Here is a 26041-nt window from a genome sequence, read left to right on the forward strand (position 1 = left end):
AGTTCGCCACAAATTGAAGCCCATGAAAAAGGAAGGTGAAAAGGTATGTAGCAGTGCTAGGATTTGTCTTGTTGATGGAAGGAAGTTTTTAGATGGCATGAAACATCAGCGTATGTGCTATGCTTTGATTCCTAGGAAAGATAAAGAAGGTAGTAGTGAAATACCATTTGAAGTTTCAGATTTACTAGGGGAATTTGGAGATATTATCTCTGATAATGTTCCAGATGGATTGCCACCAGTAAGGCAAATCAGTCATCAGATAGATCTGATTCCAGGAGCTAGTTTGCCTAACAAGGCTGCTCACAGGATGACTCCTACTGAACTAGAGGAGCTAAATAGACAGGTTCAGGAGCTGTTGAGGAAGGGCTTGATTCGAGAGAGCCTGAGTCCATGTGCAGTACCTGCAGTACTTGCACCAAAGAAGGATGGAGAGTGGCAGATGTGTACAGATTCTCGAGCTATAAATAGGATAACCATCAAGTACCGGTTTCCTTTACCAAGGATGGATGATCTTATGGACTGCTTGAGTGGAGCTCAGTACTTCACAAAGATAGATCTGAAGAGTGGCTATCATCAGATACGGATTCGAGAAGGAGATGAGTGGAAAATAGCCTTCAAGACCAAGGAGGGTCTTTATGAGTGGTTAGTCATGCCCTTTGGATTGACGAACGCCCCAAGCACCTTCATGCGGCTCATGAATGAGGTACTTAAGAAGTTCTTGGGAAAATTTGTTATTGTCTATTTGGATGATATTTTAATTTTCAGCAAGACTTTGGAAGAACATTTACTGCATATTCGTAGTGTCTTTGAAAGGCTAAGGGAAGAGAAATTGTTAATTAATCTAAAGAAGTGTGTCTTTGAAAAAAGGGAGTTAGTCTATTTGGGATTTGTTATATCACCTGAAGGTCTCAAAATGGATCCAGAGAAGGTAAAAGCCATCTTGGAATGGCCTACTCCAAGGTCTGCTACTGAGGTAAGATCATTTCATGGTCTGGTTAGTTTTTACAGGAAGTTTATTAAGAATTTCAGTGGCATATGTGCCCCTCTAACTGATACAATAAGAGGGGATAGAAAAGAGTTCAAATGGACTGTAGCAGCTGCGAGAAGTTTTGAATTGCTGAAGAAAAAGGTGACTGAACAGCCTGTGTTGGCACTTCCAAATTTCAGAAAAGTATTCCAGGTGGACTGTGATGCTAGTGGTAGCGCTATTGGGGCTGTATTAAGCCAAGAAGGTAAGCCTATTGCATATTTTAGTGAAAAATTGAATGATGCAAAGAAGAAGTATTCTGTTTATGATCAAGAGTTCTATGCGATAGTTCAGGCCTTAAAGAAATGGAGGCATTATTTATTGCCAAAGGAATTTGTTTTGTATACTGATCATCAGGCATTACAGTACCTAAATAGCCAAGGTAAATTGAATCAGAGGCATATGAAGTGGGTAGAATTCTTGCAGAGTTATACATTTGTGTTAAAGCATAGAAGTGGAAAATCTAACAGGGTTGCAGATGCATTAAGCAGGAGACAATTGTTGCTTACAACAATGCAGGTTGAAGTAGTTGGGTTTGATGAACTCAAGAATTTGTACCCCGAGGATCCTGATTTTGCTGAAGCATGGAAATCTTTTAAAGAACCTGTTGCTGTAGATAGAACCAAGTGGTTAGACTATTTGATTCAGGATGGCATGTTGTTCAAAGGAAGTCAATTGTGCATTCCAAGGAGTTCCATGAGGGAAAATCTGATTAAGGAGAAACACAGTGGAGGGATGGCAGGACATTTTGGTCGGGATAAGACCATTGCCATTCTTAGAGAACATTATTTTTGGCCTCAAATTACACAGGATGTGAAGAAGTTTGTACAGAGTTGCCAGGTTTGTCAAGTTGCCAAGGGGTTTAGTCAAAATACCGGCCTATATCAACCATTGCCTGTTCCATCAAGGCCATGGGAGGACATAAGTATGGATTTTGTTCTTGGATTGCCAAGGACACAAAGGGGTAATGACTCAATATTTGTGGTGGTTGATAGGTTCTCCAAAATGGCACATTTCATTCCATGCCATAAAACTCATGATGCTGTCCATATTGCAGACTTGTTTTTCAAAGAGGTGGTAAGACTACATGGTCTTCCAAGGAGTATAGTTTCTGACCGAGATACTAAATTTGTGGGATATTTCTAGAGGACATTGTGGAAGAAGTTGAGAACAGACTTGAAATTCAGTTCCACGCATCACCCACAGACTGATGGCCAAACAGAAGTGGTAAATAGAAGTCTGGGCAATTTGCTGAGATGTTTAGTTGGAGATAAGCCTAAGGGATGGGATTTGATTCTACCACAGGCAGAGTTTGCTTATAATAACTCTGTAAATAGGAGTACTGGAAAATCACCATTTCAAATTGTATATGGAAATAGCCCAAGGACTGCACCAGAATTGAGAAAGATAGAACAAGGGGAGAGAACAAGTGCTGAAGCTGAGGAATTTGCTGAACACATCAAGCGTCTACATGAGGAGGTTCAAGCACACATTATCAAGATGAATCAAGAGTATAAAGCTAGGGCTGATGCAAGGAGAAGACATAAGGAATTCCAAGTAGGGGATCTTGTCATGGTACACTTACGAAAAGAAAGATTTCCAGTTGGTACTTACAACAAGCTGAAAATGAAGAAATTTGGCCCCTGCAAAATTTTGAAGAAACATAACTCAGGAAATGCATATGAGGTGGAGCTGCCAGATGGTATTCACATTTCTCCCATTTTCAACATTGCAGATTTGATAGAGTATCATGATGATGGTGCTGATGAGGAGCTGGTTTTAGAGCCATGTCCAATTCCTGCTTCTAAGAAGGAGGAGATAGAAGACATTCTAGATCATCGTGTGGGTAGGAGTACCAGAAACAGGCAGTATGAAGAGTATTTGGTCAAATGGAAAGGACGACCGATCGAAGACTCAACTTGGATTTCAGCAGCTGAGGTTTCCCATTTGGGATTTCCTCTACCATCCATAAAGTGACAGGGTCACTTTTCAATCTACCCTGGGTGTCTGATGCAGGAGCATCCAGAGGTATAAGGGCAATCCTGTGTCACCCAAAAAAAATGTACTTAGACTTAGTTTCTATTTTATGTCTTTGCATTTTTGGATACCCATTTGGCTCAAATAAAGGTTCCAACTCTCATACTTCAACTATCAGTTCATTTAAAAATCTCGAAAAAATAGGAGCATGCAATTTGACCATCATTTTGGTGACCTAGAAGGTGTGACTTGGCCAGATGAATGTAACCAAGATTTAGAGCATTCCAGAAAAAGAATCAGGTCAAAAGGCCCCACGGTTTGAAAGTTATTGCAATTTTTTGGGTTTTGGAGACCCCCTAAGAATGCTTCAGAGTCAAGTTTGGGGCATTAAATGGCCTCGAAAAGGGTCGAAAAATGGGGGACGAGCGAAGCTGTCCATAGGGCTATAGAGTGCTTCGAGAGCTTTCCGAAAATGTAAACGGTTCGTCAATCGGAGTTACGGTTCAAAAGTTATGCCTCCCGGAAGTTCGGCTATCGTTTCTGGATTCTTCTAGAATTGCACCGACTTCTAACGCAGCTTCCGAAACCTTCTATTTTGTCGGTGGATGCCCACTAGCACTTTCTAGAATGTACTCCTAGTCCTTAACCCTCCGGGGTCTATTTAAGGAGGTTTATGGCATTGTAAAAGGCAGTTCGGATTGGAGCTTGAGAGGAGGTGCTAAAAGGAGAAATATTCTCCAGATTTATGCTATTGTAAGCCCGCAGGGCATGTTTTGAGTTTATTTTCTCTGCACTGTTTGTACCAGCTTATTTTCTTAGTTAATGTAATTCCCCCTTTCTATTGTGTCTATTCTGGTTGTTGGGTTGTGTCCCCATCATTAAATTTAATTGTTGTTTAATAACACTAGTAGTTCTTGGTTGCAATTATTTTCATAAGCTAGGAGTGAATATTCGAGTAAATGTTTTAAATTCGCTTAATTTTAGTATTCTATTATTAGATAAGTTTATTTAGAATGGATTGTAGATCTGATTGTAAATATCTTAGAATGAAGTTGAAGGTTGTCATTTTATTGCATTAAGCTTAGAGTTAAATGATTAAATTTTTTTTGCCGTTCAAGTTATGAAGTTAATTGAAGGGGGTAGTTAATTAGTTCTTTTCAAGGGTTGCGGTATATTGATTCTTAAAGAAAATTTTTACTAAAGTAAAGTTTAGGTATTTAAGTGAAGGATGCTACCTAGTTTTTTTATTAAAAAAATGTGTGTGTTTTGCCCTAGATTTTAGGCATGACAATACTCAAATGGAACAAAGGTCATTTCAATAATATATATAAAGAAAAAATAGACATCGAAGATAGTATACAAAATTAAACACAAAAGTAATTAAAAAGGTATGAATAATGAGAACTTTCTCTTAGAAAAAGAACCATTAGCAAAGCAAGAGGACATTCTTGGAAAAGAAGAAGTCTTCTAGAGGCAAAAATCTAGAGAAAGATGGTTACAAGAAGGGGACTATAATACAAAATATTTTCATAACAACACAATTTATAAAGTAAAATTATAAAAATTAAAGATGCATCAGGTTCTATCACTGAAAATCCAAAAAATATAGCAAAGATATTAGGAGATCATTTCAACAAGTTATTAAATATTTTTGATAGTTCAAACATCATAGCCCAAACAAAAATGCTCAGAAACATCCCAAAAGTGGTCTCCATAGAAGAAAACAAAGCATTAAATATAACCATATCATTGGAAGAAGTCAAATCTATGTTATTTAGCATGAAACCAAATAGTTCACAAGGTCTAGATGGATTAGAGGCCTTCTTTTATAAAAAATGTTGTGACATTATCAAAAATGATCTTTGGAAAGCCATTGAAGCTTTGAGAAATGGTGGATCTTTACTTTCAGAAATTAATAATACCTTTCTCACATTAATACCCAAAAAAGATGATCCTAAAAGCCCTGGGGGCTTCAGACCTATAGCCCTTTGCAACACCATTTATAAAATCTTATCCAAAATTTTAGCAAATAGAATGAAACCAATGTTACATAAGATAATTTTAGAAGAACAAATAGGTTTGATTCCAAGAAGATCAATTCTAGATGGGGTACTCATTATTCAAGAAACATTACACACAACTAATAAGAATAAAATGGCAAGCATGTTCATTAAATTGGATATTCAGAAAGCATATGACATGGTTGATTAGAGCTTTTTATGCAAAACACTTGAATCCTTCAAATTATCTCACCAATGGATTAATCTTGTATACCAATGCATCTCAACAAGTAAATTTTTAGTTCTTATCAGTGGAATGCCTGAAGGTTTCTTGGAGACATCAAAAGGTATTAGATAGGGAGATCCCTTATCTCCATTCCCATACATCATCATGGTTGAAACATTTGGCTGAGCAATTTCCAAAGCCCACTCGAATGGTAAAATTAATGGTATTTTAGTAACCAAAAATGTTTCTCATATAACTCATCAACAATATGCTAATGATACCATTCTACCAAAAGTAAGTACAATATTAGAGGCATGAAACTTCAAATTAATCATTCAACAGTACATGGAAGCATCAGAGCAAAGAGTAAATGCTGAAAAATCAGAATTTTTTTCATTAATACTAAGCCTAAAAGAGAAATCCAGATTTGCAATATGATGGGGTATAAAAGAGGAACATTTCCATGTAAATACTTGGGAGTAGAGCTAGAAAAAGGTAGTAAAACTAATAAGGGATGGCATAATATACTTAACATAATGGATAAGAAGATAGGAGGTTGGAAAGATAAATGGCTAAAGTTATAAAGATCAAAGCAGTCTTATCGGCCCTCCCAACATACCTACTTTCTTGCTTACCTCTTTCTAAAAATCTGAATAAGAAGATGGAAGCAAAACTCAGAAACTTCTTTTGGAATGATAATGAAAATCACCAAAAACTGGCTCTTATTAAATGGGAAAAATTTTGTAAACCAAAGGATTTAGGAGGTCTCGATATCAAAAATTTAAGTTGGCAAAATGAAGCATTATGGCCCAAACTAACTTGGAGATTATTCATAGAAAGAAATCATAAATGGGTGAAAATTATGTACAATAAATACTTAAATGCATCTAACCCTTACTCTTTGTTTAGAATGAGGAACCTTCCTAAATGATCCGAGAGATGGAATTTCATAGTTAAAAGTAGAGATCTAATTAGTAAATATCTCACTTGGGATATTGGTAATGGGGAGGAAGCTCTCTTCTAGGAGGATTCTTGGGATGGGAATCCCCCATTAGACAATATGAATATTCCAGTTGATCTTAAAGAGTAATTAGTCAAATTCTGGGGGTGTAAAGTTTATAATTATAAAATCAAAAAAGATATTAATGGTAATATAAGTTGGGAATGGAAAAATTTAGATAATATTAACTTTAAACCAACAATAAAAAAAAGGTGTATGAAGACATCATTAATAAGAAGATAATAAAACAATTAATGAGAAATGAAAAAATCATGTGGGCAACATCAAAAGATGAAAGGTATAATGTGAAAAATCGTTATAAAGCAATCATTTAGTCTCAAAGATGGGAAGAAGAGTACACTCCCCTTAAACTTTGTTAGGATACTTCTTGTCTTCCAAAGGTAGGTTTCCTTTTGTGGACTACCTCTGAGGATAGGATTCTAACTACTAATAGAGTTAAAAACTTGGGCATTGAGGGGCCGTCTAGATGTGTGTTATGTAAGAATGACAATGAAGACACTAACCATCTTCTATATAGATGTTCATGCACACAAAAATGTTGGGGATGAATTTGACATATGTTGAGATGGACTATGCCATTGCCTAAAACTCTAAATGAGCTACTTAAGGGTTGGCCCATGGATAATAGTAGAAATATCTATGGTAACATCTAGAATATTTTCCCTTCAATCCTTGTGTAGGAATTATGGAAAGAAAGGAATAGAAGAATATTCTGCAATCAAGAGATAATGGTATGTGAGATAACTAATAAAATTGAAGCATGTATAGCTGAAACATTAAACTCTCATCTTAGAAAGATTCCAATAGAGGAAGGATCATTTAAAAAATGAGATGGACTTATGAGAAAAAGTTGGAAAAGCCTACTCAATCCCCTGATGATGTATCAAAAAAAGAACAAAGAGGCTAGAAGCAAATGTTGCTGGAATCCACCCCTGATAGTTTGGACCAAATTAAATTTTGATGGAGCTTTGAGAGGTAATCCTGGTACTACTGGGATAGGATGCATCATTAACAATGAATCTGGCAAGTGGATCACTAAAAGGGCTAAATTTATAGGATCAACCACTAAAAACCTTGTTGAATTAGAAGCCCTTCAAGAAGGTCTTCAAATCTGCCTAGAGCTCAGCATTTCAAAACTTATTATTGAAGGAGATTCACAGATTATCTTAAATGCTATAAGAAAAAGGGAGACACCTAACTAGGTCCTAAATTTTAAATTGGAAGAAGTTCTAAATCTCCTAGACTGTATCAAAGATATTCAGATTATGCATATTTATTGGGAAGGTAATAAAGTAGTAGATCAATTAGAAAATAAGAGAGCTAATAGGGAAAATTTCTTAAAATTTAATTGTAAGTAAACTAATCAAAAAGTTAACAATAGTACTAAAAGATGGGACAATGTAAACTTTAGTCGTATAAGATAATATAGTATATCAAACTAGCTATTAATATAAATGAATACATATATGAGCATATAAACACAAAAAAGAATCTATCAATAATGATATTCCACCTTGAATACAACTAAACTTGATCAGATAAATTGACATCACTATTTCAGAAACTACAAACATGTATAATCATTTAAAGGAATAAAATAGTAAAAATTGATGAGTCAAAAACTAAGCATACTAATGCATAATAAAATATTTGTAGATAAAGAGAGAAATATGATAAATATGTATCAAAAAAGGCAATTACAAATATTGTAGAAACACTTCATGTTATTAGGTTGGTCTAACACTACTAATATTTGTGGAAAGAAAGATATATGTGATTACAGGCTATAGAAGGATTATTACAAAATATATAAGAAGCTGGGAGTAGACAAACCAAATACTAAAAGGAGATTAATTCTTCATGGAAGAATTCATGTTAATTTCACGTCTCATCATATTTTTTATTGATCTAAAAATTGGGGTATGCCCCTTTTAAATTGTATAATATAGGACTTCGGTCCCAAAGAAGACTGGAGCTTTTCTTGCTCTATTCTTTCCTACCAGTGTCCATTTGAATGAAGAATTTTGTATTTCAATTTAATTTATTCAATATAACACAAGGCTTCGACCGTTTATTGATAAAAAAATAAACTATAAATAGTAAAATGATACCTAGATTAAATAAGCATCCAGAATAACATCAATCACTACAAAATTTAGATTACTAGAATATTAAACATATTTTAGAAAAGACATATAGATATCGATAATGGTATCAAAAGTATTAACCCAAAATTATTAAATTGAAAAATAAAATAGTAAACTATGAAAGCATAATTAAATTTTCTTAATACGACTTATATATTTATAGGTTATAAGAATAGTAATGAAAGAATTGAAAAAATACAACTAGAACTCTACAACAAGATTATAATTGCACTTTTAATTTAAACATAAAATAGATTAAGATTATAAGATTATTTTTTATATTTTTCCAGATATTGTTAATCTTTATAATTAAGACTAACTTTCATTACTTCAATTTAAAGGAAGAAAACATGGAAAAGAGCCACAATCTAAAATATTATTTATCGTTAGGTGCTCATATTATTTTCTAAAACTGAAAAGAAAGACAAGTAGAATCCAATTTCTATATTTTTATTAAAGCGGTCCATTTTATTTTTTATTATTAAATAAAATAAATGCAGTTCACATTTGGTCAGCACCACATGCAGGCAATCATCAACACTACCATAGTCAAGAAAACAACATTATCTCTATGTTTAAAAGCTCTACTACAATGTTGGTCAATGTTATAGTTGTAAAAAGTAATCTCTCATGACAATTATGAAACACCTGGCACTCATTGGATGTAGGTAATGCTCATAGAGGTGACATATCAAGACTTCTCTGGGGGTCACCCATCCCAGTACCACTCTAGCTCAAGCACACTTAACTACAAAGTTTCCTCCATGGTTAAACCCACTCTACTTGAAACCTCATTTGTAAAACCTTCAGCAGGTGTTGTTCCTTATGAATAAAATATCTTCAAATGTGACTATTTTTAGAAGACTTTTTTTTTGTCAAACATATTTTTACAATTTGTGAATAAGAAAAATATATATCATATTTTAACTCAAATAAAATTGTCCAATGTATTTTCTCATCTTGAATGAGATCGCAATATTTATAAAATTAAACATAAACCTATAAATTTCATACATATTATTTGATAATAAACTTGTATCTATCAAATATTAAAGTTACATAATTATTATTTTCTAAAGAACTCTATTTTTTAAAATTATTATGGATAATAATATAGTGTTAAATAAATATATATTTTTGTACTAAAATAATAGATATTGAATAGATTAAAGTACTATAATTTCAATCATTCATTTTCATTATCATAGGCAAGCCACTAGAAATCGAAACCTAAATATAAAATAAACCATGCCTTCACAAGAACCAACTTTATATAAAACATGCCACTCTAATAGTAAGAATACTAATAAATGTTTTCTTATTTTATATAGAGAAAGTATGGAAAGATAGCGGGAACTATAAAGATAACTTCTATCGTGAGTCTAAGTAACTTGTGTTATTTGTAATTGAGTACTATCTTATTATTTGAAATTATGATGCACGGGAAGCAGAAAAATACATCACCTATTAAAGCTCAATTACTAGACTAAAAATATGAAATAGTCAAAGCTGATTTACTTATATAAACATACCAATTTGAAGTGTATTAGTCAAACACCCCTTATGTTGTGTCTTTTGAAGATATGATGAATGACATAAAAATCACACATTACTTGATTCCTAGACTAACCTACATGAGACGTAATTTGAGCTTCCAAGTTATATTTCATGGACATTAGTATAGTTGGAATATCCCTAGGAAGATCATGAAGAACAACTTCTTTAGTAGAATCCCAATTGACTATTTTGAGTAAATTGGTGAGAGTAATGGGAACATGCATGCTTGCCATATCCATTCCCACTCACACCCTACTTTCTACTCCAAATGAAAGATAGATCATTCTCACATTGTTCTTCTCCATCTTATTCTTCTTTCCCCCATAAATCTCTCTAGCCTGAACAATACCATAGTACCAATTCAATCAATCATATAATTTGTATAATATATAAAATTTATAGATCTGAATAACAAAATTTTAAAAATATTTTAATTGTTCAAAAATAAATACTTTTATTTGGTGGATAGATGTTAAAATCTTGATTTAGTCTATTAATTTTCAGTAGAAAATATTTTAATTGATAATACAAATGACAATTTTTTATTCCTTTTTGTATTTGTCATAGGCAAAATACTATTGCATTCACTTTTCACAATAAGTGCAATAACTATACTTTTTTGCACCAATCAAGAGTAGATTTTTTTCATAAATTTACATTTTCTAATGTTTTAACTTTGTTTATAAATTTGTAATATTTAACATTTTATTTATAATAGATATGATTGATTCAATTTGTTTTGCATTATACGAGCACTTTTTTTGGAGGCTCTCCATATTACATTTTGTTCGGCTAATTTTTTGTTAACTATTAAATACATGAATTATTTTCTATTAAAAGAGGTAAGATAAGGGTCCTAAACCTAAGTAACAATAAATAAGCAACATAAGTTTTCTACTCTGCACCATAACAACCAAGCAACAGAAATGACCATCTCTAATCACAAACTACTACAGGCACACCATAGATAAAGAAAATAATCAAAAAAAGGAAAAGTACTACGAGTATCAGAAACTAACTTATCAGCAAAAACACTACTAATAATCCAAATAGATAACTGAGTCTTGGAGTAAGGGCCATAAATAATATCTAGAATTAACATAATAGTTTTAAAATTGATAAAATTACAAGTAGGATCAAAATAACCACAAAAACAAAAAACTAAAACTACTCAACATTAAAACATAAGTAAAAAATGAAATCAAAGGACTAGAGACACTAGGAATGTTTGATGATCTCTTACTCCTCGACTAAGTACTTGAGATCTTTTGTCCAATTGTGTACATCCTCTATGCTCTTCATCTCGACATGTACATTGTCCTTCTACATACTAGCTTTCTTGAGTTTGTTTTGACCCATGACAATGCCAAAGATGGCTTTCCTCATTATTTCTTTCTGGACCCTACATATAGTAGAAATGGCAACACCAAGCTCAATGGCAATGATGACATTAAAAAAATTATTGTTATGTGATATCACTTTATCATTGAGGTCCTTGATTTGTTCTTCTAGTTCTTTTTTACCCTTTTCAATATTAATATCCGTAGAAGGCATGGGATCGAGTAAACTTTAATTTCCTCAGCCACAAGGTTATCAAAAATGGGGGTTCAATGTTGGGCCCTAAAAAAACCTCATTATCCTACTCGACCTCCTTAGAATCTTCGTTGTCTACTTCAGCTAAAAATTCCTCCTTATTGGTGCTATTATAATCTTTCTCTATCATTTTTTTGACCTCACTCTCATGCTTTTCTTCTCATCTTGTTTATCTTGTGTGTCATCTATGATTTCCTCCTTGTAATTTTTTCCTTTTTTGACCCTCAACCTTTCACATCTCCTCTTCCTAGAACTAGACTCAATTCTATAACCTTGAGCCCTAGTTTTTGTATCTCCTTCTTCTGCTTCAAACCCTTCTAAATCCTGCTTGTCCACCTCAATTATTTCCTTTAGGATTTTACTTTTTGTAGGAAAGTTGGTCAGACTAGTTTTGGTAGATGCATTTTTGTGTTTAGCCAAAGTTTCAAACCATAGAGATTCTTCTAGGGTTTGGGTTTTACCTTTAGGGTTTTTGGGTTTGTGCCTAGGATTTTTGGTTTTACCAATCATAGTAGAGAGATTATCTAAGTTATTCTCATGCTCAATTTTCTCTATAACAATAGAGTTCCTAGGAGGCTAGGGGGACTATGCTTACTAGTAAGACACCTTCCAAGACTCAAGAGGTGGGAATACACATGGTGGTAAAAGATAAAAATCAAACCTAGATGAATGGGAAATTTTTCATCAGTTTTAATACTATTGACATGGGATGAGTATAGAAAAAAAATCATATCAATCTTTTCACCATGTCTTAACATATTAAGAAGCGAGTGTCATATCCCCATTTTAAGATAGATTTTTAATAATAATTTGATAATACAATTTTATTAAATAAATAATGATAATAAAGTTATATTAAAACCAATACTAAAATAATATTCTAGGAAATAATAATTATTTAATCTATATTATTAATGAAATAGTATTTAGTATGATATTTAGGCAGAAGCCTACAATGCAACGGTAACTTGTGAGCCTCTCATGTGGGAGGTCTTAGGTTTGAATCTACCCTCACTTAACAAATAATAATAATTAATTTCAATAAATAATAATAATTAATCTAGGCTTTGGCCATTTACCGATTTAAAAAAATAAAAAAATTAGTATGATATTTTAAATAATTAAAAAATAATAAAATTTCAATGAGTAAATAAAGAAACTAAATTAAATACAAGAGATAATATTGTAGAAAGTATGTTAACTTTATAAATAGAATTTAATAATAAATAAAATAAACATAAATAAGTAAGTAAATAAATAATATAACATAGAATAATATAAATTAACTAAATCTAATGAAAATTCAAGAGATGCTTAACAATTTATAGACATGACTCCTTAAAATTAAAATATAAAAGGGAGGAGAGTTTATTTTTGAGAGGGGAAAAAGGAGAAGAGAGGAGTTTAAAAAAAGAAAAATGGAAGAGGAAGTAATATGAGGAAAATAAGGAAGTGACTTTTTGGAATGCCCCGCCAAGGGATCCAAAAGAATTAACCTAAAGTTTCACTAAGTTTGCTAAACATTTTTTTTTTAAAGTAAGAAAGTATAACATACACATCAAACACATAGTAGCGGAAGCAATAATATGTAATCATCGACAAACATACATTGTAAGTTACATTTCTTAAAGATCCCAAGACGTTGAGTCACATTTAAATTTAATTAATTCTAAGTCTAACAACTATCACATACATATGAAAGAATAATCAGAAAGTCCCATATCCATAATATACATTTGTTCCGAATGCTTCTCGGCAAATTAATTTGGAATGCTCAATCATCCACTGTACATGTCACAGGGTATGAAAGGCTTAAAAGAATATACATATGTAAAGATAAAGATACAACATCCTCAAATCCATGATACAAGGTATAGTAAAAACATATGGAACTATTCCCCATACATGATACATCCATACATCCATAATGATAAAAAATCTATCATAAAATCTAACCATCCATCATAATAATCCAAGAACATAGTGAAGGTAAATGCCAATCATGAAAACTCCAGCCACGGTGACCATGGAACAGATCTCAATGGTAAGAGTAAAAGCACTACCACCCGACCACATGGAACCTAAATGGTCCACTCCCACCGCGCTGAGGAGATAGTCTCAAGTCCCAAATAGGATAATGAAACCTATAATCATAAATACTCTCTAAGTCCAGGAAATCCTATAAGTATGCTAACTCAAGGGTTCTTAAAAAGATCGACATCTAAATCCCAGAGGTACCACAAGACACATAGGAAACCTAATATGCAAGCGGGAAAGTGTCATCGCAAAAGTCATGTAGAAGTTACCCGAGAAATCCCTTAGGAATCCCGGGTCCCTACTGATCCTGCGGCCACTAGTATCCTCTTGTACTGACGAGGCCTACTATGGAATGCAAGGTCGTAACCAAGCATTCTCTCTACCCCATCCTAGTCTGTACTAGCACTCAAGGCATGGGAGAGAACATACAATTATCTTGTTAGGTTCATTCTCTCTCATTTAGTGTAAATGTTTTCACTTATTAAAAATGACTTACAATGGGTTTCTCAAGGCAGTCTCTTAGGGCTCCAACCCCCATTGCAAGCCACTTCCCGACTCTACACATAGATAACCTACCCTAGGCTCATGAAATCATAAATCAAAGAATCATAATAAAACCACCTCAGTCCTATACAAGCAACTAAAAAACATTATAAAAGATAAGCAAAAAAATTACATCAATTCTTCATGAGCAACAGATAATATCAAATAGTAATCATATGATCACGACAGTTCTCTATCAGCAATTGAAGGCATCAATGATAAGTCACAAAATCCAATGGTTCTCCAATGAGCAACCAAAAAGTATCTCAATAGTAAATTACAATACTGATCGAAGACTCCAAATGGTCAAGTCAACACATGACATCATCAAGAACATAACAAACATTTCAGTCTAAGCAACCAGAAGGTAATACAAGTATAACTGATCGAGACTCAGAAATGGTTATCAAATATAACTGATCGAGACTCAAAAATGGTTAAGTTAGGTATCTCAAATACATAAACCTCAGCTTCACACAAGGAAAATGGAAAGCAATAACAAACAATAAATACATCCATCATAGAGCATACTATCACATTACCTTGGTTGGTTTGAAAAGATCGAGAACAAATCATCATAGCCTCACATTCACAAACCCCGAGCCTCTGGTAACATCCTAAACTGGTTAAAGCTAAACCAACCCCATAACACTTAAAGCATAGACAATATATAGAAAACATCATAGTCTCACAATTGGTTTTGTTTTGAAAACATACAGTTGAGTTAAACAATAAGGTTTCAATTTTCAGTGTTTATTTTCAAGTAAAAAGTCTTATAGTTCAATTTGATTGATAATATACTATTGCGTTAATGTGAGGTTTCCATTTTCAGTTGAACGTATGTTTTAAACAGATAGAATCCATAGTTCACATTTACAAATTATCCTATTCCTAACTCCAAATGAAACACCTAATTACCCTTAATTGATTTCAAGTCAAAGTCCTAAAACAATCTAAGGGTAATAATTAAATTATTAATAATCCTTGTTGATTATAATAATCTATGCTTCTATTAAAATCGATGTTATAATATTAAATTTGCTTAAACAAATTTTTAATTTAATTAATCCTAATTAAGTCAAACCTAAATAAGATTAATTAAAGATACATAAAAGAACATATTACATTTATTAATAATTTATTTATTTATAAAAATATTAATAAATAATAATAATAAAATTTCAATATAATTTAAAATTTAATAAATTTTAAATAAAATAATAATAATATTGATTAAAACAATTTTTATTTAAAACTTTTTTTAAAAAAATGATTAATATAAAATTAAGTCGTAATTTATATATATATTTTTTTCATATAAAAAAATTTGCCTTTTTAAAGGCCCGCCGGCCTGACATCCCTTGCGGCCGCAGGTGTTACTGTTGCCGCAGGCAGCAGTACCACCTGCTGCCGTAGCGTGGGTGTGTGGGGCGTGGGAAGTGGTGGCCCCGCCCCACTCCAAAATACATAAAATATATATTTTTTTTAAATTTTCTTTTTTCTTATATATATTAAAACAATCCCCAATTTCGTTTTTTATAAATGTATAAAATTAATTTTATATTAAATTAGATTTATTTAATTTTATTAAAATAATATATATATATATATATATATATATATATATATATAAAATAAATAATGTTTATTTTAAATTTAGTTTTATTTAATTTTCATTAAGACAATATCCTCCAAGGAAAATATATATATATTTTTTTTTAAAAATTAGAACTTTCAATTTTACATTTAAAACCCTTACCTAATTAAATCTTAATTTCTAAATCAAGAAAACAAGGGTTCTAATAATTCATCCAGTCTCCATGGATACAGAAATTATTGACAAACAATTAATAAATTCATAATATTGAAAGCTTAAAACTTTCATTACAGAGAATTCAGATTTACAAACCCCAGACACGAAGAAGACAGGAAAGGATAATTGCGTATTTAATCGATAATCAACAACACAAGACCCTACCTGATCCTGATGCTATTATGAAATCCCCAGGAACTGTAAGAGAATTCGCTCCTCTCAATAACCTTCTTCCCAAAATCTTTCTTTGGTATTCGCCTTCTAAAAATCGTTTCCAAAAGTTGTCTCTCCAAAAATTCCCATCCAACTTCGTATATTCCAAAAATGAACCCCCAAAGTTGTGATAAGCAATTTCTCCTCAAATCGGGGCACTAATTGTGCGTTTACCCGAGAAGACTCTTTGCACAACTCAGTTAACTTCCAATTAACCTTTATTATCTTTTCTTTTATTTTGCATTCAACTTTCATGCACATTAAATTGATTTATTAAATAACTTTATTTAATATTCTACTTGACTTCTATTTTAAATTAATTTATTACTTTAATCTCATGTGCACTTTTAAGAAATTAAAATAACATTATTAATTTCTATAATTTAATCTTTTAATTTATTACTCAAATTTAAACTCATGCTTAGATCATGCAATCTAAAATCTTTTAATAATTTAATGTCTTTCAACTTTTTAAATTAATTTTAGAAACTTAATTGATAACATATTTAATTAATTTAATTAACAATAATATTTAGCATTTATTTAAAAATGAACTCCAAATATATTATTATTAAATTAAATAAATATTATCCTGTTCTAAATTTATCTTTGAACTTTAACCTTTAAATTTAATTCTTTTATTTAATTAATTTCTCAATTAATTAAATATTAAAGATATCATATTAATTCTCCATTAAATTAAATCTTTAATTAATCTTTTTAATTAGACTTAATTAATAGAAAACACATCAAGGACTCATATAACAACATACGAAACCCCTACATAGAAAAGCATATACTAAATTAAAACAAAAAGGTTATAATCCTGAAATTACATCATTTGATGCATTCAGAGGGTACTTAACTCAGATACTTGTCCTAATTATCAATTAGGACAATTGGCTAAATGGTTTAGGAATTGGACTTAAGAGTTTATCTCCCCTCTCTTACCATTGAGATAGTGCGATAGGGTATGCTCATGCTGACAATTCAAGGAAGTTGATACCCGGTACCTGCAACCTGCATAAAATTCACGCATGTACAAATGCAATATTCTAAGCTAAACAGACAATGGTAGGAAGTGGTGCATCATGTAGATCCCGACTAGCAGGTGACTATGACTCCCTTCCTTAACCACATCAGAAACACCATACATAAATAAAACAACACGCACACCATACACATGCAGTATGGGGTAAGTATCCATAAGAAGCACATGGAATAATAAACCATCTAACTAATCATCATCGATAACTGAAACCATTGAATAATCATCATACATGCATGAAATATAGAGTACCAAGTAATCTCATCATATAATAAATTGAGTGTAAAACAACCTCTGATAATCTCTAAAAAAATAATACTAATCATCAAACATAAATTGGCCTAAAAGAGTTTGGCAATGATATCATAAATGTAGCTCGAAAATGTAGACTAAGGGCAGGCACTACACTTTTTGAAAAGGTGTCAATGATATTGAAAGGATGTGAACCTTTGAAAGGGTCATAATTATGAATAACTACAACTCTTCAAAAATATTGTCATTATAAAGTAGTGGGACTTTTCCAAAGAATTTTAGTTATGAACTGTTCTAACTTTTTGAAAATATTATAACTATGAAGTGTTGTAACTTTTCAAATGATTTGTATTATGAAAGGTTGTGACTCTTGAAAAAGAAGGTAATAAAGGTATGTTTATTAATTATGTTTATGAATTTATTTATAGTAATGAACCATACTTGTGGATAATATTGTGTTAGCCCATGGGTTTAACACCATGGATATTAATGTGAACTCAAAGCATGGAGCATGTGAGATATTAAGATCTTCATTGTCCTCCATGGTCGAGAATTGATATTGAAGCATGGAGTTATTAAGATCTCCATTTTCCTTCATGGCTGATAATTGATGTACCAAAATATTTTGATGTTGTAAAACATATGCATATGTCATTGGCCTTGGATAGAGGATAGAGGATGTCTGTCCAAGAAGAATCTTAAGGGGTGTGCTCCCAAGATGACGTCAAGGTAGCTATGAGCTAAGAAGCCTAATCCGAAGATGTCTTTAAGATTGGGATTAACTTAGAGTGTAGAATAATATAGCTAATTTTATTATTATTGTGATTCTAACATTTATTTTATAGTTATTACTTGTTCCAATCTAACCCTATTAGTGGGGGCATTATAGTGGTATCAGAGCATGATCTTGCCATCCTATAGGGTTAAAGGAGATCTACAAAAATAATTTATATGAAAGACTAATGTAGAAAGTTAATGACTATTAGAAAAGATACAAACATATCTATGATAGCAACCTAAAAATTTGGACTAATATATATATATATATATATATATATATATATATATATATATATCTTTCAACTCAATAGAAAAAATTATCTAATTGCTTGAGGACAAGCAATTTGAGGAAGGGTGAACTATCATATCCCCGTTTTAAGATAGAATTTTAATAATAATTAGATAATACAATGTTATTAAATAAACAATGATAATAAAGTTTTATTAAAACTAATACTAAAATATAATTCTAGAAAATTATTATTATTTAATCTATATATTATTAATGAAATAATATTTAGTATGATATTTTAAATAATTAAAAATAATAAAAATTTAATGAGTAAATAAAGAAACTAAATTAAATATAAGAGACAATATTGTAGAAAGTATGTTAACTTTCTAAATAGAATTTAATAATAAATAATAATAAACATAAATAAGTAAGTAAGTAAATAATATAACATAGAATAATATAAATTAACTAAATTTAATAGAAAGTCAAGAGATGCTTAACAAATAGACATGGCTCCTTAAAATTAAGATATAAAAGGGAGGAGAGTTTATTTTAGAGAGGGGAAAAAAGAGGAGGGGAAGAGAGGAGTTCAAAAAAGGAAAAATGGAAGAGGGAAGTAATATGAAGAAAATAAGGAAGTGACTTTTTGAAAAGGTGTCAATGATATTGAAAGGATGTGAACCTTTGAAAAGATCATAAATATGAATAGTTGCGACTCTTCAAAAATATTGTGATTATAAAGTAGTGGGACTTTTTCAAAAGATTTTAGTTATGAAGTGTTGTGACTTGTTGAAAGTATTATAACTATGAAGTGTTGTGACTTTTCAAAGGATCTATATTATGAAAGTGTGTGACTCTTGAAAAGAAGAAGGTAAGAAAGATATGTTTATTAATTATATTTTTTAATAATGTTTATGAATTTATTTATATTAATGAACCATACTTGTGGATAATATTGTGTTAGCTCATGAGGTTAACACCATGGATATTAATGTGAACTCAAAGCATGGAGCATGTGAGATATTAAGATCTCCATTGTCTGCCATGGCCAAGAAACGATATTGAAGCATGGAGCATAGAGATATTAAGATCTCCATTGTTTGCCATGGCTAATAATTGATGTGCTAGAATATTCTAATGTTGTCAAACATATGCATATGACATTGGCCTTGGATAGAGGATGCCTATCCAAGAAGAATCTTAAGGGGTGTGCTTCCGAGATGATGGTGAGGTAGCTATGAGCTAAGAGGCCCAATTTGGAAAAGTCCTTAAGATTGGGGTTAACTTAGAGGGTAGAATAATATAGTTAGTTTTATTATTATTGTGATTCTAAAATTTATTTTATAGGTATTACTTGTCCCTAACTAACACTATTAGTGGGGACATTACAGCAAGAAGTGGTTACCATGGTAAGTGGTAAACCACCCTTCTAGAGTGAAATAATGCATAGCCCATAAGAATACAATGGAAAAGGGGTTGGGGAGGGGTAAATGATCTTACTCATTACTGGATTTAATCCTAACTTGGCTTCTTTGTGCCCTTGAATATTTATGCTTGATTTTTTGTAATCCACTGTCCCTTTCCTCTTGACCTTCTCCCCTTCACAATGATGGTATGTTGTCTTGCCAATCAGTTGGAAGTGACAACAAGCTTAACACTACCAATGGTGACCTCACCTTTGTACCAGGAGTTAGAAAAATTCATCGAGAGCATCAAGTTATGGCCTTTCATAGCCTCAATATATTTGTCCATACCCATCCTCACAAAGTAATTCCATTTTTGTTCTACAATAATTCCATGCAGCTTCTTGGCTCTACCTACTTTGAAGGATATCCCATAATGTAGGCCTTATTAAAAATATGGGCTTCTTCAAGAAGATCAGTATTAAACCTCACAATACCCTAATTGACAATATTAATCATCATTCACTCGTCCTATATAAAGCAAGGTTTATTTATTCCTTGCAAATTTACCCAATCTTCTTCATGAATAATATTATTGTAATTAATCAAGAAATACCATAATTTTGTAAGGAATTTATATTTATGCAAATGTAGCCATTCTCTTTTATAAAGAATTAGATATCATCCATCTATCAACATAATATTTTTAATTGATTTGATTTAAGAATTTATATGTAATTGTTACATTTAAAGTTTTTACATGACATTAAGACTTGAAACTGACCTCATGTAAACCCACTCTAGGAGATTTGAACACTATATCTCTTCATCTCCTCCTCGTCATCTCTTCTTTTTGAGTTGCATATCTCTCTCTCTCTCTTTAACTCTATATCTCTCTTCCTAGACATGTATGTATATATCTACTTGCATCTCTTCCTCTATTTATCTATATTTTTACTTCTATATATTCCCTTGTCTAGAAACAAATATATGAGAAGCAAGAAAATCATAATGAAAGAAATGATTATTGTTGGGATTAAAGATAGAGTAACTAAGAGGGGGGGTGAATCAGTTACTCCAAAAACTAATCCACATATCCCTTAGATGTCTTAAGAAAATTTAGTTACTGTTGATACTCGGTAAACATAACAAAAATGTTCTAACTTGGTAAATTAAACTATTACTTATCTTCCAATAATCATGCATGCAATTGAAAATAAAATGAACACAAGAGACACTAGATTTAACGTGGAAACCCAATATGGGAAAAACCACCAAGTAACTAGTTACCAATTTTCACTCTTCTGAAGTGAGCCTTGTTAGGAGCCAACCCTGTTAAAGGTTACAATACATATTGTTAGGTGTGACCCTATTAGAGGATTTTGATCACCCTGTTAGGAGTGGTCTTGCTAGAGGTCTTTAGAATAATTCAATTGAACTGTCACCTTGTTAGAGGATTTATAAAATGGCTATTAAACCAACTCTATTAAGAGATTTGAAATCATTGCTACAATTGTTAGAAAGCAATAATGAATTGACCTGAACAAGATGCAACTGAATTTGCTGATTACAGGTCTCTATTTTGCATCATTAGATCCTCCTTGATCAAATATGGCATTGCTACTCCTCAATGATCTATAATGATCCTTCAAATTTGCTTCCACAATAATCAGTCCTCATATCACATCAATTCCACTTCCACACTTAGAATTCATAACTTTAACTCTTATTTATACCATTCAAATTATCAAGTTGGCTCATTCTCATGTTACATTTACCAATAATCCATACATCAATCAGCTACAAATATTACTTTAAACAAATAGATGTTATTTCAAAAATCAATGAAATTCTTCATTTGGCCAACCCTGCTAGGTAAATACTGCTTCCAAAAATTTCTTGAGTTAAATGTCTTAACTCAGTTAACATTGCATCATCTGCAAAATCCTTTGGCTACCGAGTTGAGTCAGTAAGAACTAAATTCCTTCTCTATCTATGAGAGCTCGATAAGAATTGATTCTATCATAATTGCCTTTGATAACTGAGTGAGCTTGGTAATAACTAAATTTCCTTGATTAACCTTGAAAGCTCGATAACAACTGTCTACTCGGTAGACATTGCAAATTTCTTTACTAACCTTCTGGGCTCGGTAGACTCTATCTTTTGCTTTGTTGACCATTTGAAGTCGGTAGACTCTGTCTTTTGCCTTGCTAACCATCTGAGCTTAGTAGACTCTGTCTTATGACTGATATGACATTTGTGCGACATCAAAGACAACACATAATTGAACAATTGTATCCAACAATCTCCCTCTTTGGTATTGATGGAAATACAACATGTCATAGTAGAATGAAATTTAAAAACAAGTCTTTACTAACAGAATACTTCACTTTCTTCTTGAAGCACAGAAAACTCCCTCTTTCATAATAATCGCTCCCTCTTACACAAACTCTTATTATTTTGCAAATTTTGAAAAAATATGATAGTATACTCTCCCTCTTTGACAACACATGCCAAAGACACCATAAATCAATTGAATAGCATTGTACCTGATGTACTAATTCATATGCAATGTCTTCATTGGTTTGCTGCATCAACTGATAGATCTTCAATTCTGTTCCTGTTGATGCATCACTAAAACTATATTTTAGTGTGTTTCAGATAGGAGAATGACCCCTAACTTACCTCTAAGATACAAGAATGCATCCTTAGGTAAAAGGTAAAAGCACATGTCTATGTCACCGTTTATGATACAAAATCCTATTTTGGTCAAATCTCATTTCTCTTTTAAAATGCATTTTTTTTCAAAAACTAAAAATACCTTTTTATAGATCTCATATTTAATATCATCATGGTATAAACTTTTTAGTGTTTTGATTAGTTATAATATGTTATAATCTCAAAATATTATAAGTCAATATTTCAACATTTCAGAAGATGCTCCCTCAAAAAAGGAAAAAAAAATAGTAAATCATATCAAAAAAATAAAAAAATCATATTTACCTCTAGAGCAGAGAATCCTCTTCACGAATATGTAATTTGTTTTCAAGAAGGTATAGATTTGATAGGAAAGTTTTGACGGGAGGAAGAAACTGTTAGATTCTAATAAGGTCGAACTTGAGTACTTACAAAAAAGAAAATATACATCAAAAATAATTATTTCTATTTTTGTTCACTAGTTGTACATGTCAGCTATAAGATATTTTTAAATCAGAACAAAAATAGATGATTTACATATACTTGTTTGACGAGAACTACACCCTATATTTTTTACGGTTAAATAAGGGACTTCAAAATAAAATAAAATGAATAAATTCTTACTCAAAAAAATTACAAAAATTATAGTCATAAAAATTCATCCAATTCTACACATTTCATCAATTTATATCATCTTTATATTTTAAACATAGATACCATTTTTTTTGTCATTAATGTTGAACTGTCACATTCTGATATCACATTTCTTTATAAAAGGTGACACAGGTTTGTGCTTTTACCCTAAAGGCTTTGTGAATATGTCAACAATTTGTTCCTTGTATGGACATATTCCAATCTGATTTCCTTTTCTTGTACCAATTCTCTAACAAAGTGATACTTTATGGCAATATGCTTGGCTTTTTAATGCATCACTAGATTCTTGGAGATATTAATTGCACTTGTGTTATCACAAAACATAACAATAGGTTCTTTAATTTCTTGCTTCATACCTTCCAATAATTGTTTGAACCACACAATGTTTGAGCAGTTTAGTGCTGCTGCAACATATTCAGCCTCTGTTGTGGATTGGAATGTACAATTCTGCTTTTTACTTGTCCAAGAAACCAACCTTTTTCCAAGAAAGAAAGCTCCTCCACTTGTGCTCTTTCTATCATCAACATTCCTTTCCCAATCTGCATCACTAAACACCTTTAAATTCAGATTTCCTCCAAGTTTATACCATAATCCATAATCTTCAATTCCTTTTAAGTATCTTTTAATCCTTTTGATTGCCATCATGTGATTTTCTTTTGGTTTTGTTGAGAATCTTGCTACAATTCCTACTGCAAGGGTAATGTCTGGCCTTGTGTGCACCACATATTGCAATTTTCCAATCATAGATCTATACAATGTTTGATCTACTTCCTTTGATTCATCATCCTTGGTAAGTTTTAATCCAGTACACATAGGAGTTCCAACTAGTTTTTAGTCTTCCATACTAAACTTTTTCAATATCTCCTTGATGTATTTGGATTGAGTAATGTAGATATCATTCTTACTTTGATGAATTTGAAGACCAATAAAGAATTTGATTTCTCCAAACATTGACATTTCAAATTATTTGTTCATTTGTTATGAAAAATCTTTGCAAAGATCATCATTTCCTATGAACAAAGTATCATCTACAAATATTTCTACCAAGACAATCTTATTATCTGTTCCTTCCTTTATGTACAAACTACTGTTGTCATTAGTTCTTTGAAAACCAATCTGAATAAGATAGTTATGTAGTCTTTCATACCATGCTCTAGGTGCTTGCTTCAGACCATACAAAGCTTTATGCAATTTTCAAACCATGTACTTCTTGTCTGGATCAACAAAACCTTCAAGTTGTTCAATGTAAACTTCTTCATCCAATATGCCATTGAAAAATGCTGATTTTACATCCATTTGATAAACTTTGAATCCTTTGTGTGCAGCATATGCAAGTAAGGTTCTGACACCTTCCAATCTTGTAACAGGAGCAAAATTTTCTCTATAGTCTACACCTTCTTCTTGAGAGTATCCTTTGCATACCAATCTAGCTTTGTTCCTCGATACCTTACCATCTTCATTTAGCTTGTTTCTGACTACCCACTTAGTTCCAATCACATTCTTGTCTTTGGGTCTAGGTACAAGAGTCAATGTTTTGGTTTTCTCTATCTATTCTATCTCTTCATTCATAGCTTCAATCCAACTTTCATTGTCTAGTGCATCTTTGACATTTCTAGGTTCAAAATCAGCAAGTAAAAAAGTGTTTTTCAACTTACTTCTTGTCATTGTTCCTTCTGATTTATCTCCAATGATCTGTTCTGGTGCATGATGTTTCTTGACATACTTGGCTAACATAGGATCCTTGCCTTTTAGGTGACTTTATTTGTTAACCTTATGTGCTTCAACTTCTGGTTCTAATTATGGTTGCTCGGGCTTGGTAGATACTAACTCGGTAGCTTCTGTTTGCAACTCGAGTTCTTGCAACTTGGTAGGTATTGACTCAGTTTGAACTTCCTGTAACTTGGTTAATGAAGACTTGAGAGTTGAAGATTCCTAATTGACATATGTATTTAGTATTGTATCAGGTTCAATGTAAACAAATCTCTTGTAGTCTTCAGGTTCCCTTTTTCTTTCTTCTTCTGTTCTTTCTGCAAACTCATCAACTTTCACATGTGCACTTTCTATGAATTTGTGAGTAGATAAGTTCAAACATCTATATGCTTTACTTTTGCAAGAGTATCCCAAAAATATTCCTTCATCACCTTTTACATCAAATTTACCTTTTATAGATTCTTTCAAAATGTAACATTTGCTTTCAAATACTTTTAGGTAACTTACATTGGGTTTGTAGCCATACCATAACTCATAGGGGGTTTTGAATGAATCCTTTTTCAGTTGTGCTCGATTCAAGGTATGAACTACACTGCTAATAGCTTCATTCTAATATTTGATAGCAATTTTTTTCTCAATCATTAAGGTTCTTGCATAGTCCATGATAGATATGTTCCTTCTTTCTATTATTCCATTTTGTTCAAGAGTTTCAGGTGCTAAAACTTGTCTTTTGATTCCCCTTTATATGCAAAAGTTATTGAACTCATGTGAAATGAATTCACCACCTCTATCAGACCTTAAGCATTTCAATCTTTTTCCTATTTCCTTTTCTACTCTAGCCAAATACCACTTGAACTTTTCAAATGCTTCCGATTTCTCTCTTGGGTACATGACAATCATCATTCTTAAATAATCATCAACAAAAAGAATGAAAAATTTCTCACCAGTATAACTTTCAATGCCAATAGGTCCACACAAATCAATATGCATAATTTCTAGAACTTCTTCAGTCTGATAGTTCTTGCTTTTAAAACTAGTATTTCCCATTTTACCAATTTGACAATTCTTGCATAGACCAACCTCAGGTTTCTTTATGTTAGGAATGCCT

This window comes from Cupressus sempervirens, chromosome 8 (genome assembly GCF_028749045.1).
Source record: "Cupressus sempervirens isolate cs-2001-9-10 chromosome 8, ASM2874904v1, whole genome shotgun sequence".
NCBI classification, from domain to species: domain Eukaryota; kingdom Viridiplantae; phylum Streptophyta; class Pinopsida; order Cupressales; family Cupressaceae; genus Cupressus; species Cupressus sempervirens.